Here is a 19556-nt window from a genome sequence, read left to right as displayed (position 1 = left end):
TGTTGAAATCTTTACTTAATGTATGCTAAACTGATCTTCAGTATATAAAGAGAATTGAAAATGAATCTTGATGTGAATGGAAGGGGAGAGGGAGTGGGAAAGGGGAGGGTTGCGGGTGGGAGGGACGTTATGGGGGGGAAGCCATTGTAATCCATAAGCTGTACTTTGGAAATTTATATTCATTAAATAAAAGTTAAAAACAGATAAAAACAATGACGTTTTTTGACAATTATATTACCAAAATGTCTTTATATAACTGCTTTATAAATTTGCTCTCAGCATTTTAGGGATGGTATCTATAGAGTTTAGTAAATTTTGAACTTCATAATTTATATCCAATCTTTTTTTATCCAAGACCAATTTTTGTGTTCTTTGGATTACTGATTTCGGATGCTGAGAGAGAAAAATGTCCTTAAGAGTGGAGTTCTTTCAACTGGAAAAGTTGGTGTTCTATATGCTATCTCTCAGCCTTCCCTAATGATTTTTAGCTGAAGGTTTTCAAAGCAAGTAAAAAGATTGAAGTGGCTTTTACTTGCGTGGTTTGGGGCGGAGAGTCTTCCAAACACAAATCACTTTCTTTTCTCCTCTGAATGTGAATTTAGTGATGATGAAAGGGATCATGCAGATAACCGTTGGCCTTGTAAAAAGTTTTCTGGAAAATACATGTCATGCGGATAAAAATTTCACCTCTTATCTTGTGATTTACTCCTGATTTAAAAGATTTCCACTTTGTAGACCAAAGGAGCAGTTTTCAGTGAATGGCCAGAGATTGTTGAAAACTTCAGCTAAAGCTTTGAGACACATGTTCAATGTTTGAAAGCGCTGGTTGAAAGAAACAGCTTGCTGAACTTTGAGAACTAGACAGCCTCAGGATTTTTTATATACGTGGATAAATGTACTCCCTTTAAAATACATGCTAAACATACATAAAATATGTACATACTAACATATAGTCTTGCTATTTTAAAAATTAATTTTGAATGAGGAGTTTATTGAATATCTCTTCTGAACAGCTTTGGTTTAAAGTGTTTTCATGTTACACAACCTGAAAGTCAGCGTGACTTTAGTCTAACTAGAGTTGAAAATAGTCAGAAGTCCTTGTCTTCCCACTTTGGAGGTGCTGTGGGTAATCTGATCTGAGTAGCTAGAACTGATGTTCCTCATGATCCCAATCCCATGCATATTTTTGTTTCTGTGCATTCTTTTGTCTTCTCTACTGACAATGGAACCCTTGTTCCCAAATTGTTCATTATGTGTATTGGTTGGGATTTGTATGACAACTAATTATTTGTTTCTGAAAACAAAGGGACAATTGCATCTGGAGAGTTGAGGCCCAGTAGAATCCTAGGACATATTTTCAATGTATTTCTTTCCATATCTGATTGAGTCTGTAGTTATTATTCTTTTACGATACTTGTGGCTATAACTCAGTGAAGGGAAGTAGCACTGACTTAGAATATAAGGCATGAAGTTTAAACATGGTTTCCTGTTAGTAGTTTCTCCAAAATTTTCATTAAGATAACTACACAGACTTTTGGAAAGGTGAAATCTTCAATAACTCATACTAACATTTGCCAAACCTTGGATAAGATTCCACAAATGGCCATACTGGTCTGACTTTATTCAAAACTGTATTCATTGCAGAATGGTTGAGTGGTTAAGAACATGGAGAGGCTTGGTACAAAATCTGGTTCTGTTGTCTTGCTCTGTGACTTGGACAGTTTACTTAACCTTTAGCAGCTTCTGTCTGCTTACCTGTAAAATGATGGTCATAATGGACTCCTCTTCACAAGGTTGTTGTGAGGTTTAAATGAATTAATACATGCATTGACACAGTTTGAATAATGTATGGAACAACATGAGCCCCAGAAAATTTTAGCTATTATTATTTGTTGGACCAAATATGCTATACCCTTTGTCTTTGTTCACTTTCTCAACCCTGATTCAGTAGAAAAGGGTTGAACCAAAAAGAATGGGGAAGCCATGTATACAGCACATGGCCTTTCTGAAGTAGTCACTGTTTTTATCATCTCCCATTTGTTCACAACCCTGCAAAGCCCCTATTTGGCACAAAACAAAATGCAACTCTTGATAGCACTGTTTGATTACTGTAGACTCATGTACAGTTGGACTCTTATGAATGTCTTTATTCCAATGGTCTCTTCATTACCCAGTCATGTGTTATAACCAAGCTATGGTATGTTCTTATCTATGGGGAACTAAAGTTCATCAATACAAAGTGAATAAGCTCCACAATTGAGAAAAGAATTTTAACCCAGAGTTTAGCATGTTGACCCTCAAGGAATGCCTATCTTTTTTCCTTCCTCTTTTATTTTGGTGTCTTTCAAACCAATCAAGTTAAACACCTTTTAGGTGACTGAGTAATATATCCTCTAAATCAGTCAATCTGTCTGTCATGTACTATATTTTCATTTTTGTGAGGAATGTAATAAGGGAAAGTAATGGATGTAAGTTATAAAGAAAAAGACAACTCATTAAGAAGTTCAAATTCTGCTTCTGTGTTTTGACTGTTTTGAGCTTGATTTGTACATACCATGGATTCAAACACCTGTGCTCTTCCTTGGCTTTCCTTGATATTGAATATGCATATGTTTTTATTTATTCCTTTGATATAAACTACATACTGTCAATAAGGCACAGCTTAGTAACAAGGTCAAATTAAGGTGGAAATGGATATGCATGCTCAAACTTTTTCACATAGATGAATATTACTGTCATTTATTTTTTAATTAAGGCATGAAATCCTATTTACTCTGGATAAACTTCCAATAAATCAGTTTTTCTTTGTTTCCTAAATCATTCCAACAGAATAAAGTTTATTCTTGCCAATACATTTTTGTTAGTCCTTCCATGAATGTGAACTTGAAGATTTTATCTCAATATGGTCTATGTTACAATGTTTTTTCTACAGATTAGGCCAAATTAGATGCTAGTAAAGTATAAATAGTAGATTAATGGGCTATGCCAGATTGTCAGTTATTAACCCAACACTATCCCTGCTCCTCTGCTGTATTGCAGGGGTTGAATCTGTGAACTACATTTTCTCTGAGTCCCTTGATGATGGAATTTCTAGGTTAGATTCTGCCAATAAGAGGCATCAGTACAAGATTTTAAAAAGTAGTAAAGAGGCAGAAAATAGGTGATTTCTGCTCCAGTAATAGAGGGTTGGCAGGCAGGATTCAGAAAAGGTCTCTGGACATTTCCCTATGAATAACTTACCTACTATTGCAGGCAGCTGTTATTCTTACTGGATAACTGTTTCTCACAGATCCTCACCATTTCCTCATTCTGAAGGTTGACAACACCTGATAACCGGAAGCAGCTCTTCCAGGCTCTCTGTTCACCCTTTCAGCACTCAGTTCCCTGTATTAAATCTCTTCTTGCTTGAAAAAAAATCTTTTGTCTTTGCTGATCAAATGCTTGTGGTTATACTGACATTAACCAAGATCAATTCACCATGACTTTTGTCAAGAACTTCAACATTTTGGTTTCTCATTCTTAAAACAGTAAGATGGAGTTGAACAATGTTTTTTAGATAGAATTTTGATTCTAGCCAGAATCTATTATAGAAAGATGTTTCCTTGGAAATAAAAATATGAGATAGGATTTTACCATAAGATATTAATTGTTTAGATATGCTTTTGTGTGTTTAGAGGTTGACGTACTAGCAGCCTAGGTATCAAAAAATAATGGTGCAACATTTAAAGATTTGATTTTATGTAAAAATCTAGGGTTCTGGACTGTCTTTGGAAATCAGATGATCTGACCACTCTGATCTTGTATTCTCACATATCAGCAATAGACTGGAACCAGATCTCAGCCACCACCCCTAGTCCTTCTACTATTGTGTCCCAGGGTTTTGTCAGTTGTCATATAGTACCATACAGGTACTTTCTTTCCTTCCAGTAGAGAGTTATTGTTTTGAAACCATACTTGTATCAAAAGAGTTAAAATTAAAGATTAACAAAGAGTGAAATATATTTCAAACAACCAGGAATAGCCTTGCTTTGTGCAGAATGTTTTATACAGTTATTTGGCAGTCCCTTACCCATATCATTCATTTACTTAATTTGACTGTCTCCTTAAGTATTTAAGACCTGGTCTAGTCTCAAGTACTGGCTTTTCACCATATTCAAGTCACAAAGCCTTTGAAGAATATAATGAAACTACTGGACACTTCCACAGAAAAAAATGTAAGAACACAAACACAATATTCTGATCACAAGTTTCTTTGAAGTCTTGCAGGTAACTAAGTTTAATAAGATTTTTGCTCTAGAGCAGTCCTTCTTGCTAAAATGAAAATTCAGATTCCATAGGTGTGTGAGTTGCCTGAGATTCTGCATTTCTAACAAGCTCTCAGGAGGTGTCACTGTGGTTGGTCCAAAGGCTGCACTCTGAGTAGCAAGATTTCAGTGTGGGTCTTAAATTTTCTTCAGGCGTTACAATCCCCTCTAGACATCTTAAAAAAAGGGTTGATAGAGCCCATGATATTTTTAAGTAGCTCTCATTGGAGGGGTTTGGGAACATCTGCTCTCCATTAAAGGTCATTTACTAAAATAAGCAGACAGGTGGAGAGGGCTGTAGAAAGGGCCTAGGCATCAGCTGGTTGTTAATATGGAGAGAAGTGTTGCCAACTAAGAAGGCAAAATATTGCCAATGACCAACAATTTTGTTTTCTAAGACTGATTGGTTTTTATTTGCAGTAGAAGTAACTTGATGCCCCCAAAGAAATTTTTTAATGATCTGCTGTCATTGATGTCATGTAGACTGCTTAGCTGAGGACACCAATCTTGGGCCCAGCTATGAGCCAGTTCCACAAGAAGAAAATGAACTAGAGAAAGAAAGGAAAGTGTGGTATAAATAAATTTACACGTTATTTTTTTCATTCCTAAAGCAATACTTTCTTATTTAAAAAATATTTGTTCATTTATTTTCCCCTAAATAAACCTTTTATTTAAGGAATACAAACTCCATGAATCTCGTAAGTACAACTTTAGGAATATAGTGATTCTTCCCACCATACCAGCCCTCCCACCCACACTCCCCCCCCCTTCTCCTCCCCCTCCCATTCCCAGTCCCATTCTCCACTAAGATCCACTTTCAATTAATTTTATACACAGAAGACCAGCTGTATACCAAGTAAAGAGTTCAATGATTTGCACACACAAAAAAAGTGTTCCTCAACAGTAGAGACAAGGGCTGTTCAAAGTCATTGCATCTCTAAGTTAATTTCACTTTTTTTTTTAGAAACTTAATTAACTTGAAAGAAGCACCCAAGAATGATACATCTTTTGAGAGCACTTAGACATAACTATAACATGAGACATAAGAATATCCTTCACTTAATACACTAAAATGAAATAAATCTTTGAGAACAAGTTGTACTATTAACTCTCATAATACAATTCTTTGAGGACAGAAGTCCTGCATGGGAAGTTAGTGCACAGTGACTCCTGTTGTTAATTTAACAATTAACATTGTTATGTATGACATCAGCAATCACTGAGGCTCTTGACCTGAGCTGCCTAGGCTATGGAAGCCTTTTATATCCACAAACTCCTCTAGTATTTAGACGAGGTCATAAGCAAAGTGGAAGTTCTCTCCTCCCTTCAGAGAAAAGTACCTCCTTCTTTGATGACCACTTCTTTCCACTGGGGTCTCACCCACCGAGGTCCTTCATGTAGGACATCTGCCACAGTGTCTTGGCTTCCCATGCCTGAAATGCTTTTGTGTTTTTTTCAGCCAGACCAGAACACTTTAAGGGCCAATTCTGAAGTCAGAGTGCTACTGAAAGTGATTGTCATTCTATGGGTCTGCTGTGTGGACTGCTTCCCATGTTGGAGCATTCACTCCTTTTTAATTCTATCTATTTTTATTATTACTAGGTGCTTAATCCTATCCATATGATCACTTTAACACTTAAGATGGTATTTTTACCACCCAGCTTCAGGGGATTTAGGGTCCCATGGCAAGTTTTTTAAATTGTACCCTTAGAAGTTAGTCCATAGGAATATATGTAGAACTATATACAGCTTTAGTTACAAACATCATAAACTTCATAATTACAACTTTAGGAACATGGAGATTCTTTCCACCATGCCTGACCTCCTACCCATACTCCTACATCTCTTCCTCCTTCCTCTCATTCCCACTCTTATTTTTTACTGAGATCTATTTTCAATTGACTTTATACACATATGTTTAACTCTGTTAAATAAAGAGTTCAATAAGTAATATATAAAAGTTGTTCCTCAACAGTCAACACAAGGGCTGTTCAAGTCATTGCTTCTCAAAGTGTCAATTTCACTTCTACATATTGCCTTTTAGGTGCTCTATTAGTTATCACAGGTCAGGGAGAACATATGGTATTTGTCGCTTTGTAACTGGCATATTTCACTAAGTATGGTGTTTTCTAGCTTCATCCATTTTGTTGTTGGTTTTTTTTAATCACTGTGTAGTATTCCATGGTGTATATATCCCATAATTTCTTTATCCAGTCTTCAGCTGATGGACACTTGAGTTGATTCCATGTCTTAGCTATTGTGAATTGAGCTGCAAGAAACATGGGGGTGCAGATAACCCTGTCATATGCTGATTGCGTTTACCTTGGGTATATACCCAGGAGTAGGTTGGCTGGGTTATATAATAGGTTTATATCCAGATTTCTGAGGTATCTCCATACTGTCTTCCATCATGGCTTTACCAGTTTACATTCCCACCAACAGTGAATTAGGATATCTTTTTCCCCACATCATCTCCAGTATTTGTTGTTTGTTGATTTCTGTATGAAATCTATTTTAACTGGGGTGAGGTAAAACCTCATTTTGATTTTAGCATTTCCCTGATGGCTAGTGATCCTGAGCATTTTTTCCTGTGTCTGCTGGCCATTTGAATTTCCTCTTTTGAAAAAAGTATATTTAAGTCCCTTGCCCATGTTTTAACTGGGTTGTTTGTATTGTAGAGTTTCTTGATCTCTTTATCTATTCTGGTTATTAATCCTTTATCAGTTGTATAATTTGCAAATAATTCCCCTCATTCTGTTGGTTTCTTCTTCACTTTCCTAAGTGTTTCTTTTGCAGTACAGAAGCTTCTCAATTTGATTTGAAAGCACATGCACATACAGACACACATACACACACAGATCTTCCACCTGCTATTTCACTACCCAAATACCTGTAATAGTCAGGGCTGGGCAAGGTGAATGCTGGGAGCTGGGAACTCAATCTGGGCCTTTTATGTGGGTGGCTGGGAACCAAGTATTTGAGGCATTGCCTGCTGCCTCCCAGGGTGTGCATTAGCAGGAAGATGGAATTGGAATCAGAGATGAAACTCAAACACAGGCACAATAATATGTGATGTCAGTGTTCCAAGTGGTGTCTTAATTACTACACAAAATTCCCACTTCAGTATTTTCCCCTTGTGATAAGACACTGTCCTGACCTACTAAAAAGCTACAAAAGTTTCCACAGTAGACTCTATGTCAAGTGAAAAATTAGTTTGAAACAATGTCCATTGCTAGGATTGGGGTGAAAACTCTCAGAGGTAGTCCATAACAATTTAGCAAAAAACATGACTGTACTACAAAAGATATGTGTCCATGACACTGCTTGATCTGGGCTTCAAAGACAGAATTGAAAGCTGAACTTCAATTGGTGTCAGATCAGTGGAAAGAAGTTCTCACAAATGATATCACAGCTTGGGTCATTAACGTGCCTCTCCTTTCACCTTACATGGCAACCTCCATGTGCATGCCTCTAATTAGTTCCACTTGGATGGAGGAGACTTCTGATGCCAAATGTGTGGAAATTTTCCAAAGGAGCATTTCCACTTTAAAGAGATTTTTAAAAACATTACCTGTTTCAGCTCCCCCTTTAAAATTCTATTCCTGCAGGGAAAAAGGTAATTATATGCGTTTAGATATGGTTAGCTTTTATGAAAAAAAAAAAAGCCCTTTAGTTGACACTGCCTAATCACAAGGAATTATTTCATAATCATACAATAATAATAGCCTTAACACTCTAGGTTCAGTAAAATTTAGTATGTACTAGATGATATCTCAAAATATATCTTGCTATAATTTTTTGTTAATTTAACAATTAAGCTTCTCTACCATGCACTATCAAGTCATTAGTCAGCTACCACCTTTTGTTCTTTGACTTTTGAATATCTTGTTGAGTGATGTAAAAATGGACATGACATTTAAAGCATGTCTCAAAATACTTTTGGAATAATTCTCTTTCCATTTGACTCACACTGCAGAGTGGAAGAAGCTGAAGATGGAATCCCTTCTGAACAACAAATTGGACAAGTAGGTGACAAGTGGTGAAGCCTGGAGGAGCCAGCAGCTGCCAACGATGTCCTTTACCTGTGAGGTCATCATCTCTATTACGCTCAAGTTTCTTCACATAATAAACTTGCACCTGTCATTCGGTTGGGAATGACAAAGAAAATATTTTTCTCTTCTCATCTACTCTGTTTTTTTTTTTTTATTTTTCTTTTATCCTGCCCCAGAGAACAGATGTTTTGCATCCACTAAGGTCGATTTTACATTGTTTTGGCTTTCAAGGAGTGTTTTTAACATTCCTGCTGATGATTTAGCATAAATTGTTCTTGTAATTAGCATGGTTAATGAACTCCCCACCTATCTTTTAGTAGGTAATTATGAAGCTGGTGTATATTAGCAGGTACTGTATAAAGATGAGAGGAGGGCTGGTGATTATGGATTCCATCCTCATGTCTCTAAGGCCAAATCCCAAACGGTTTAATCATCATCAATGTCAACCTTTGCCATATCTTCATTCTACATGCCATATATTATAATGCTGCATTTACATTCCATCTTGACTTTGATATTTGCTGCTTCAGAATAGAGGTGCCCTGATTAGACAAGGCGACTGGCAGCTGAAAGAAGTGTTTTTAAAATATGCATGTACTGCTACCAATTTCCCACTAGCCGTGTTCCCTATCTTTCACTGTCCAGATTTTTGTTTTGTTTTGTTAAAGATAATTATGACTAGAGAAGAGTGGGTCTGTGGCAAAAAATGACAATTACTGACAACTCCTTTTTGTATGAAATTCGTTCTTTTAGGCAAGGGCAACGAGACAAGGAGGGAGGGGAGCTCTTTATGGAGAATATGAAGATACTGAATATTTTGGATAAATGTACTCTGTGTGAGGTGTATTTATATTAGCACAGACTAATTGTAAGAATCCCATTTCCAGTGTATAATCATTGCCACCCTTTTCATACATTTCTTTTCTCTGATCATCTCACGCAAGCAGCAGCTTATATAATACGGGCAGTCATAGATGTTAGTGATCTTTTTCTGAACATCAACCAACCTTGATGTTCAAATATTTATTAGCCATCTAAGATGTGTGAATTACTGTATTAGCAGATTGGAAATGTAAAATGGGGAGTCATAAGGTATATAAACATAGAATAACTGATTAGTTATTAGTGGTTACCTTTTATAGGCACAAGAATTTGATATCTATGTGTAGTTGGTAGGAAATACAGTGAAATTGAGTGTGCATCCTTGATTTCTAGGTTACCAGAATTCTGCTTGATAAAATTGGATGATAGCATACGAACAATTTAAGAGCCAGATTAAGGAAATATTTAAGTTATAGCGCTAATGTAAGAATTTAATTTTTTTAATTTTTGAGTTAACATATTTTAAACTTATCTAATAGTCAAAGGCTTAATGCTCACTAAATCAAGATCTCAACAAATAAGAAGTAGAAGGACGATAGTTCAGCAGGAATACAGGCAAGGGCTATATAAACAAGACTCACCTGAAAGGATGTCTATTTCACTTATATATAGTAAATTTTAAAATTACTACCTGTTGGGACCAGCACTGTGGCGTAGTGGGTTAGGCCATCACTTACAGTGCCAGCATCCCATATGGGTGCCGGTTCATGTCCCGGCTGTTCCACTTCCAATCCAGCTCTCTGCTGTGGCCTGGGAAAGCAGTGGAAGATGACCCAAGTCCTTGGGCCCCTGCAGCCATGTCGGAGACTCGGAAGAAGCTCCTGGCTCTTGGCTTCAGAACAGCACAGCTCTGGCTGTTGTGGCCATTTGGGGAGTGAACCAGTGGATGGAAGACCTCTCTCTCTCTCTGCCTTTCCTTCTCTCTCTGTGTAACTCTGACTTTCAAGTAAATAAATAAATTAAAAAAAACACCTGTTATTAAAATTAGAATAGTATATCTTTCTTAACAATTTGTTTGACAAGGATTTAGAATAAAGTTTGACAAAATACTCTATGGAAATTATTTATTTGTAATATGTTAAAAATTATGGGTCCATACAGGAAGCATTTATTACATACTGGAGTGGCCTAAAACATTTTCAGTAAAAGAATAATTGGTCTAAGCCTAAACTTAGATTAATAGCGTATTATATAAAGCCAAATGTGAGCACACTCAAAGTTAGCATTCTGAATTTGACATTATAGTTTTTCTGATTTTCAGGAAAGAGTACCTTATCAAAAATCAAACTAAATCTTATCAAAACCAAACCTTATCAAAAATCAAACTAAAGGGGCCAGCGTTGTGATGCAGCAGCCTGCATTGCCAGCATCCAATATTGAAGTGCTGGTTCAAGTCTTGCCTGGTCGGCATCTGATGCAGCTCCCTGATAATGTGCCAGGGAAGGCAGCAGAAGATGGCCCCCAAGTACTTACGTCCCGGGCACCCACGTGGGAGATGCAGGTGGAGTTCTGGGTTCCTGGCTTCAGCCTGGCCCACACTTGGCTGATGTGGCCATCTGTAATCAGCCAGCTAATGAAAGCTCTCCCTCTGTCTCTGTCTCTGTCTCTGTCTCTCTCTCTCTATTTGCCACTCTGCCTTTCAACTAATAGATAAAATATAGATTTAAAATTTCAAATTTAGTTATTGTGAAACTGAGTTTATTGGAAAAACCAATGATAATAAAGTTGGACAATTGCATGTGCCACACAGGATTTTTGACCATGAACAACAGAAACTGACTCAGGCTAACTCTACAGAAAAGCAAATTCTAGGTGGTTTACTCTGGTTCAGAGGATGGATAGCAATACTCAACACAAGGGTAGCAAACAGAAACTAAGCTCCCTGGACTACCCAGGATCTGTTCTCCTAAATAGGGATGACCACTGTGCTGGGCATGTCCTACTGCATGGAGGACTACGTGAGTTTCATCCTGTTGTTCTTTGTTTTTTGCCCCCTTTTTTTGGTCAGAAACAGAGGAGTTTCTGACTGGTAATTCTGCACCATGGGCTGGCATCCTAATTGCCAGAATGCTGGGAGAGGGCGATCACCCCTTCCTATTGGTTTGATGTCTGTCACTAAGACATTTACTGAAAGAACAATGGACATGTTCTGATGAGACAGAGAGAGCAGGAGAAAGACGGTAATACTGAGGGGTAATGGCTGATTGGAATTCTTCTTAACCCTTCACAGGGAATTTTGATTTATATTGCAGTGATACACATGAAATGTCTACTGACTCCATCATGTGGCACAACGTTAAGAAATCAATGACTTTTACCAAGGGACATGCAATAGTACATGACCAGAGACCACTGGACAAGGGTTCAAGCATGTCCCTTGTTTCCCATTTGTGTGACCTGTGGGAAACCACTTAAATTTCCTGAGCCTTGTTCATTCTCTCCCTTAACATTGTTAGTTCATGAGTTGTGGAGCTTAAGAGCCAGATGTAGACATAGAGAAATTGTAAAGTAAAATAAAAATGTAAAAATAATGATTAATCAGGAGAAAATATTTCTGTAATCTCTTAGGATACCATAAAGTTAAAATCACAAGGTCTGAAAATGGTAGCTTGTCAAACTTGCCAGTTCAGAATTTTATTTCATGCTCTCAGAGGTCTCTGAATATGAGACAGTAGGGAAAATCTCAGTAGTTGGTGGCTTTTTGTAACATATTTTGTATGACTGAAATAATGTTCTACCTTTACCAGTTATTCAGTGGGAAGCAGCTGGAGAAGTGTCACCATAATCTTCAAAGGAGTCAAAAGGATAAATATTTGCAGTGGGATTCAGAATGGACATAAAATGAGGCATTTTGGGACATGCTGACCTGGTTCAAACACCGCTCCTGGGCAATGGGAGTCTCCACAGGAGCTCCGGCCAAACACCTGTCTTGGGTTGATTGCCTGAGTTCACTAAAATGATCTCCAGGAAAGTCCCTCCCTGAGCGTCGTGGTTCCATTGTCGTACTGCTTACCAGGCTTGGGTTATAGGAAGAAAGCAGGAATGCATTTTAGCACTGTTTGCACTTATTCTTTAGAATGATGTGGTTATTTTCATTTGCTACAGGTTTACATTATCTACCAGAGGGGTGGTTACGGGAAGGAGACGCCTTGTGTGAGATTCTGTCAGCACAGATGCACCTGGAATGGCAGCTTCTGGGTGTTCTTTTCTTTGTCCAGCAACTTGGCACAAAGCTGGCTGTCAAGTGACACAATTGCATTGATCAGCTTGCTGAGCCTGAGATGGGGGACCTTAATATATTTTTTTCAAGTGTATCCTTACCGTGCCAGATGATGGGACTCTTTGTAGAGGACCCGTGCATGATGAAATTCAGCCCATTACTGTCTATCCAGGCCAGCAATGCTTCTCCCAGTTTAAAGACCTGAGAAGCTCTGGGAATTGGCGGCTTCCCAAATTTGATTGTTATTCTAATTACATAGTAAAAACAATTCACAGAATTTAGTGTCTTGTTTGAGATAGTTTAATCTGAGTTTTCATCCATTAATTTGTCAAGACCATGTTGAGAGAGAAAGTTGAAAGCAAGTACTCCCTGCCAGGAAAACCCTTTCAAACTCTCAAAGGAAAAAAAAAATCCATCTTAATCACATAATCACTTTTCTCTAGGCACTGGAAAAGAGAGACCCATAACACAGACATAAGTCTGAACAATAATTCTTATTTCAGTTTCCACTAAGCCATACTGAATGTAATCTCAACCCCTTTATACAATTGGTAATCTCTGTATCCTAAAACAATTCTTTGTGCAACATGAAGCAACTCAGCTCCTGTGGGTCTCAGTCTATCCATCTCTAAATAATAATTCTGCATTATATGATGTTGAAACTTCCTTTAAGATTTTTAAACTCCTCATTTTTTAAAATTTTATTTTATTAAAGTCAATATTAGGTAATAAAAATGATATCTTTATCATTTATTCAGTCTAGCTCTTCTGACATTAATATCTTAAGTTAATATTTAAAGTGTAAAGTTTCTTTGCTCTCAAAATCTATTGTTGTAAAACTGCAAACCCTAACTCATGCATAGAGCAAAACACAATCTCTCCTATGTGGGAGCAAACTTGAATAATGTGCATCTATATTGAGGGGGAAAACCGGAACTTCCCTTCTGGTTGTTAGATTTTGACTGCTGCGTCTGAGCTCTCCTTATTCTCTCCCAACCAGATGTGCACATGCTCTGTGTGAATGATATCAGGGAGAGAGGCCGATAGCGTGTGTACATGGTAGATGCTCAGTATATACCGAGTTAAATGATTTTAAATATTTACTTATTTATTTGAAAGTCAAGGTTACACACACAGAGAAGGACAGGCAGAGAGAGAGAGAGGTCTTCCATCCACTGGTTCACTCCCCAACTGGCCGCAATGGCCGGAGCTGGACTGATCCGAAGTCAGGATCCAGGAGCTTCCTCTGGGTCCCCCATGTGGATGCAGGGGCCCAAGGACTTGGGTCATCTTTCACTGCTTTCCCAGGCCATAGCAGAGAGCTGGATCGGAAGTGGAGCAGCCGGGACTTGAACCGGCACCCACATGGGTTGCTGGCACTGCAGACGGCAGCCCTACTCTCTATGCCGCAGCACCAGCCCCGAGACTATTTTCATATTAGCAGATGGTCTTTGATAGAGTCAAGTAGGAGTCAAGAGAGTAACGCAGTTCTTGCGCTAATAAAGCATTATCAGCTCTATCATACATACCCTTTCTATTCACAGATAAAGTAAGTATTAGCTTGACAGCATGATTATTCTCTGCCAACCATTGCTCTTCACCAGCATTGTCAAAGGGAACTGGGTATATTTTAAAACTGGAAATCGTGAATTGTGTGAGCTTGGTATCCGCATTCAGATAACTTCCAGCCCCTCTCCTGTCAATGCTGAACCTTTACAAGTTTCTGTACTTTGCTTTTCGAAACAGTGGCTTTAATGTTATTTGGGATTGGAGGTGTGAGAGAGAGATAGTCTGTATTAGTGAATAAGCTTGTGGTTCTATGTAGAAACAGGTCGTGTACTGGTAGGAAATCCTTCTTGCTGTGGAATCCAAGCAGCATGGAAGGGCAGAGGACAAAGTCAAAAATCGGACTGTGTTTCCTTATCGTTTTAGGAAATTTCTCTTGTTACTTTGATCATACTATTTGGTAGAGTTGTCTGGGCACAACCCCACTGTTGGAGGCCCACTGACTTTAGCTAACAGGGTCATGTTTATGTTGCTGGAAGGGCTGTTGACTGGCTTCATTCCCCAGGAAGTAACTCTTGGCTAGTTCTGGCAGGGACATTATAAGCTCACAGGCTTTATCAAATCTGTGGAACCAAGTGTGATTTACAGCTAGAGTTGGGGCAAAGAAACATACAGCAGGTGGAATTTAAAATCAGAAGCTTCCTCCCTGAAGAGGTAGAGGGAATTTGAGTCAGAAGCCAACAAATAAGACCGATTTCAGCTTATCTTGAAAATTTCCAGACTTATTCATAAATTTGACAGAAGTGCTATCACAGAGGAACACTTTGAAATGATAAAAAGTAAACACTCGACGTGAGACCCAGAGAGGTGGATATCTTTCAGATGGCTGAGCTTGGTGCAGAGAGCCACAGTGACAATGGAATATGATGAGACATCCTTTCTCTTTTATGTTCTCTTAAACTGCCTCTGGAAATGTGGATGGGGCAAAGATGTACTTTGCATTTTTTAAAATTAAAAAAGGGAAAAATGGAGGGTGGAATAGGAAGTAATGAGAATTTTTTTTTTGACTTTGAAAAATGTCAGGAAAATGAAATCAACACAAGTTCTATTTTGATATTTTTCTGAGTAGTAAATGATTGGAAAATAGGAGGGGTTTCTTTTCCCGTCAGTGGTTGATGATAAGGTAGTGTCACCTGCTCTAACAGCAAAATTAAGTAGGGATGGGTGGAAGACAAGTGAAATTTTCCATGATTATCCTATCTGATAGATTGACAGTACTATGAAGAAATAGTTTAAATTACCTAGGGAGAGAATTTTAGAACCACCAGAAAAAACAATAGATTTATCTTAAGTTTTAAGCACCATGAAACTTTATTTCCCCCTCTCCAGTAGGCCTGTTGTTTTGAAAAATAAATCCCCAAAATTACATTAAAGAAGAATTCATTCTTTCATATTTTCCCATCTATATACATACTTATTGATCAGAGATTCTGACCAGCTTTTAACAAGAAAGCTAGGTCTTCATGCTGAATTAAAATGATTGCTGCCTAGAGCAAAAACATTTATGCCTGCTAACCTGTGCAGCCTTATCAAGAGTAAATGTTTGTAAATGTACATGTTTGAAATGCCAAATAAAATCAGAGGAGCCTCTGTGTCCCTTCAAGGATGTCTGAGTGACTTAAAACCCCTGCTGGAAACCATTAGCAATCTCATGTTAAGAACAAATCATATATTAAGAACAAATCATATTTTTAAAAGTAGTCCCAAGCAAAGCACTTAAAAATAGTGAAGGAATGATTACAGTACAAGGCAATTTCACATGGTATCGTGGGGGAATCTTCATCTTTTTTCATTCTGACCCAGCAAAGGAAGCAGGCAAGAAAATTGTGAATTCATGGACAGTGCAGACAAAGATAACAGTGGAGAGTCCTGCTGTATGTACAGGAAAATCTTAGATCAGTGTTTGATCCTGAAGTGTTAAGTAAAATATTTGGGAAAGGAGAGGGGAACTCTATCCTTGATTGCATCCCTGAAATTCATGCATTCTCAGTACCCAGCATATATATATATATATATATATATATATATACTTCTTTTGTGCCAAGTATGTTTATATGCCTGCATGTGTGTGTGTGTGTGTGTGTGTGTGTGTGTGGTGTTTCAGTGACGTGGGGGTAGGGAAAGCATCAGACCTTGTTGGCACATTTGGTCTGGCAGTCACCATATCTCCAAAACTGCCTTTCATCACATGCACAGCTTTGAGGGTGAGATGGCAAAGCTTTTTTTCTTTTTGACATTTTAATTCTCACTTCACCCAACGAATTCTGCCATAGTTTTTAGTTGGTGCAATACATAGTACTTAATTTATGCATTTAAGTAAGCAGATCTGACAAAACAATAAAAGCTGTATAAGGTTTATGTGGGCAAATTGCCACTTTTTGAACTTTGAAATTTGCATGCACAGTAAGTTGGGAGTTTGCTAATTAACTCATGCACATGCCCAGAAATAGACTCACAAATATTGTTCCTTGTCACTGAGCATGTTTTTACACTATGCCAACCAAAATGTACCTTCAGAGGCTGTATCCAGGTCAAAAAATACTGTGTATCATAATATTTTTAGCTTCCTGGTCTCAACTTTTTTCACTGTCACAATTGTCCCAAGAACATGTTATGTTGGTGGTTGTCAACAGTGTAGGATAAAAAAGTAGATCACTTATTTTAACGAATACTATCCCCTATGGGGAAAACTGACAACTGGTAAACTCCAAGCAAATAAAATGTAACATGTTTGGCCTATTGGATTTAAATGGAACCATAGAACCTTAGGATAGGAAGTCTAATATTTAGACATAAGCTATTGAAACAAAAACTCCACAAATACAGAGATTCAATCACAACAGAAGATTCTTTCTCACATAGCATTCCAAATGTGAGCAGTTCAGGGTTGTGGGGGAGGCGCTGCTCCAGGCAGACATTTGGGGACCCAGGTTCCTCCAATGTGTGGCTGCATCATCCTCCAGAGCTTCCAAGTGGAAGCCAGGTCACTGCCAAGTCCAGATGCCGTCTAGTGGAAAGGTCAAAGAGAGGGAGGCAAGAACAGGCAGCTTCGTGTTTGAGATGATGATACAGAGATTGGCTAGAGCACTGGCGCTCACATCCCATTGGTCTGAACTCTGTCACATGGATAGAAGGGTGCCATGGGTAGTGAAGGCTGCCAGAAGTTGCAAGATAACAATCCCGCTTCTTAGTGTAACTGGCTGGAAAATCCACAGAAATGGGTAAAGCATGCTAAGTATTATGGAGAAACTCTTTGAACTGTTTATCTGCCTTCATTTCTGTAAGTTTGATAAAGGATTATAACTTTTCTAAAATCTAAGCCATTTAAGAAGCTTAAAACAGCTTTCTCTCCATCTATGGGCCATGTGAATTAATGTGACACTCATCTAGCTTTAGATATAGTTCATAGATTCTTTTTAGTGTCCATTTATTTTGAAAAAAAAAAAAAAATTAGAAGAGCCCACCACCAAATTTGTCCCTAGGACTATTGAGTCTGAATTTTCCTAATGACTGTGAAGGACAGTGCATTAATTTGTTCAGTGAATGCTATTTACTGTGCATCTCCTGTGAGCCTGTGATTGTCCCAAGCACAAAGGAAGATACAAAGCTGAATAGTAACAGGTTTCAGGGGTCAGTGTGGGCAAGGTTCCTCGGTACAAATGTACTGAAGTACTTTCTACTCTGATCTCCTTTGTATCTCCACTGGATGTGATTTTCCTAAACTTCAAATTTTATGATCTTTTTCTATCTCTCTATTTATATATCAATCGGTAGATAGGCAGCTTGATAGGTAGAGTGTAAGTAGATAATTGGAGGCCTCCCAGTGCCCTCATTAGTTCAGTGAATGTTTTGTAATCAACCATTATGTATCAGGCAACTTGTAAGGGTCTTGTAAAACAATGGTGGAGAAGATAGTTCCTGTTTCCATGAAGTCTGTTTTCTTTATCATGGATTCCCATTAGTAAGGACTAGTCCATCTACTTGAATGCTTGCTAGCTTTCTCATTTGGCAACTGTGGCAGATAGTTACATAGTCTGACTATAAACAGGGTGCTCTTCCAAATTTTTTGGTGCCAAAAAGCTAACCTCCTGCATGATCCTTGTTCAAAATAATGTATGGATTCAGCCAGAAGCAGAAGCAAGGGCCCTGACCTCTAGGAAGCAGTCAGAGTGTACTCTGTGATTCTGAAGCCGTGAGTGTGGAGTGGATCGTAGTCTCCTCTCAGAAGCTTCCTATGTGTTCTTATAACTGGTTAATTTGGATAATTACATTTTGCATGGACCTGATTCTGTTTCTGCATTTTAAAAACATATAACCTTTCTGTGCATAATTGGTGGCTCTAAAAGTTCTTAATTGATGAGAACTTGTGGAGTTTTCTGGTGTTCGTGTCTTTAATGGCCTGTTTCTGGCCCTTCCTCTGTTATTCCAGTCTGACACTAACTTTTGGTTTAACTCTCAAATGAATTCCACTATTTAAAGTATTTTTTCTCCCTACTAAATAAGTAGAATCCTTTGTTTTCTACCATCAACCTATTTCTTGATTTTGAATTAAGCTTAGTTCTTTAAATTTCCTACTGTGTGCATAGCACAGTACTCTGTAAATGCATTTATACAATCTCTTTAAAAAGTGACTCAAATTAGTCTCTTCACTGTGCTTCAACATGTATCTATCTAAAAGAAAAAGCATCATGCCTCCATCAATCATTGGAAGCCCTTCTCCCAGCTGGAGAGCTGATCAATTTAAGGACATTCACTTGTTTCTCTGTGCACGGAAAGTATGAACTTTTCATTGCATTTTAATTCATGTTTTTCCCCTTTTATTGTCACATTACCTGTCAAATATGAACTTTGTCTCCAAAGGTTCTTTTTCCTTGTATAGCAATGTGAATATTTTGTTCGCTATTTTTCTTTCTTCTCATATTCTTCCCTCCCAAAATTGTATAAAATGGCATTTTGACTTGTTTGTTTCATTTGCAGATTCAGTGTTAAACTGGGAGCAAATAAGAGTCTTCTTCCTGAATCCCATTTTAGAGACTACGGAAAATATATAGAATCTATTTGCTTGGCTTCAAACTGCCCAAATTTGAGCATCGTATTGAAGTTAAAGCTGTCCCCGAGGACTGATGACATTTGATCTGAGTAACAGTTGAGGTTGCTCTTTCTATAAGGTTTCAAAGCTGGAAGCCCAGAAAATCCATTAAAGCCAGAGTTAGAGCAGAAATAAAGGTGATGACATAGCCATTGGAGGGGAGAAAGGTGAGCTTCTTCAGAGAGTTTCAAGAAAGTGTATAATGAGGACAATTTTGGAGTCATGCCTCTGTGGGACTCCCAGCTCCCTAACTCAGACCTCCCACAGCAGCCCAAGGGTGAAATGTGGTGTGACCTGATTACCTTCTTACAATGCTCCTGTATCCCTCCTCCATCCCGCAGACAAACACCTCTCTTCTATGCTGCCCTCATTTCAGGGGTCTGGTTGAACCTGCTAATATAAGGACTGAGTTTTATGATGCCGTTCCGACAGGATACTGAGAA

The sequence above is a fragment of the Oryctolagus cuniculus genome, chromosome 9 (assembly GCF_051225735.1).
Source record: "Oryctolagus cuniculus isolate XC-2025 breed Fujian yellow rabbit chromosome 9, ASM5122573v1, whole genome shotgun sequence".
Classification (NCBI taxonomy): Eukaryota; Metazoa; Chordata; class Mammalia; order Lagomorpha; family Leporidae; genus Oryctolagus; species Oryctolagus cuniculus.
This window is presented reverse-complemented; position numbering follows the sequence as displayed.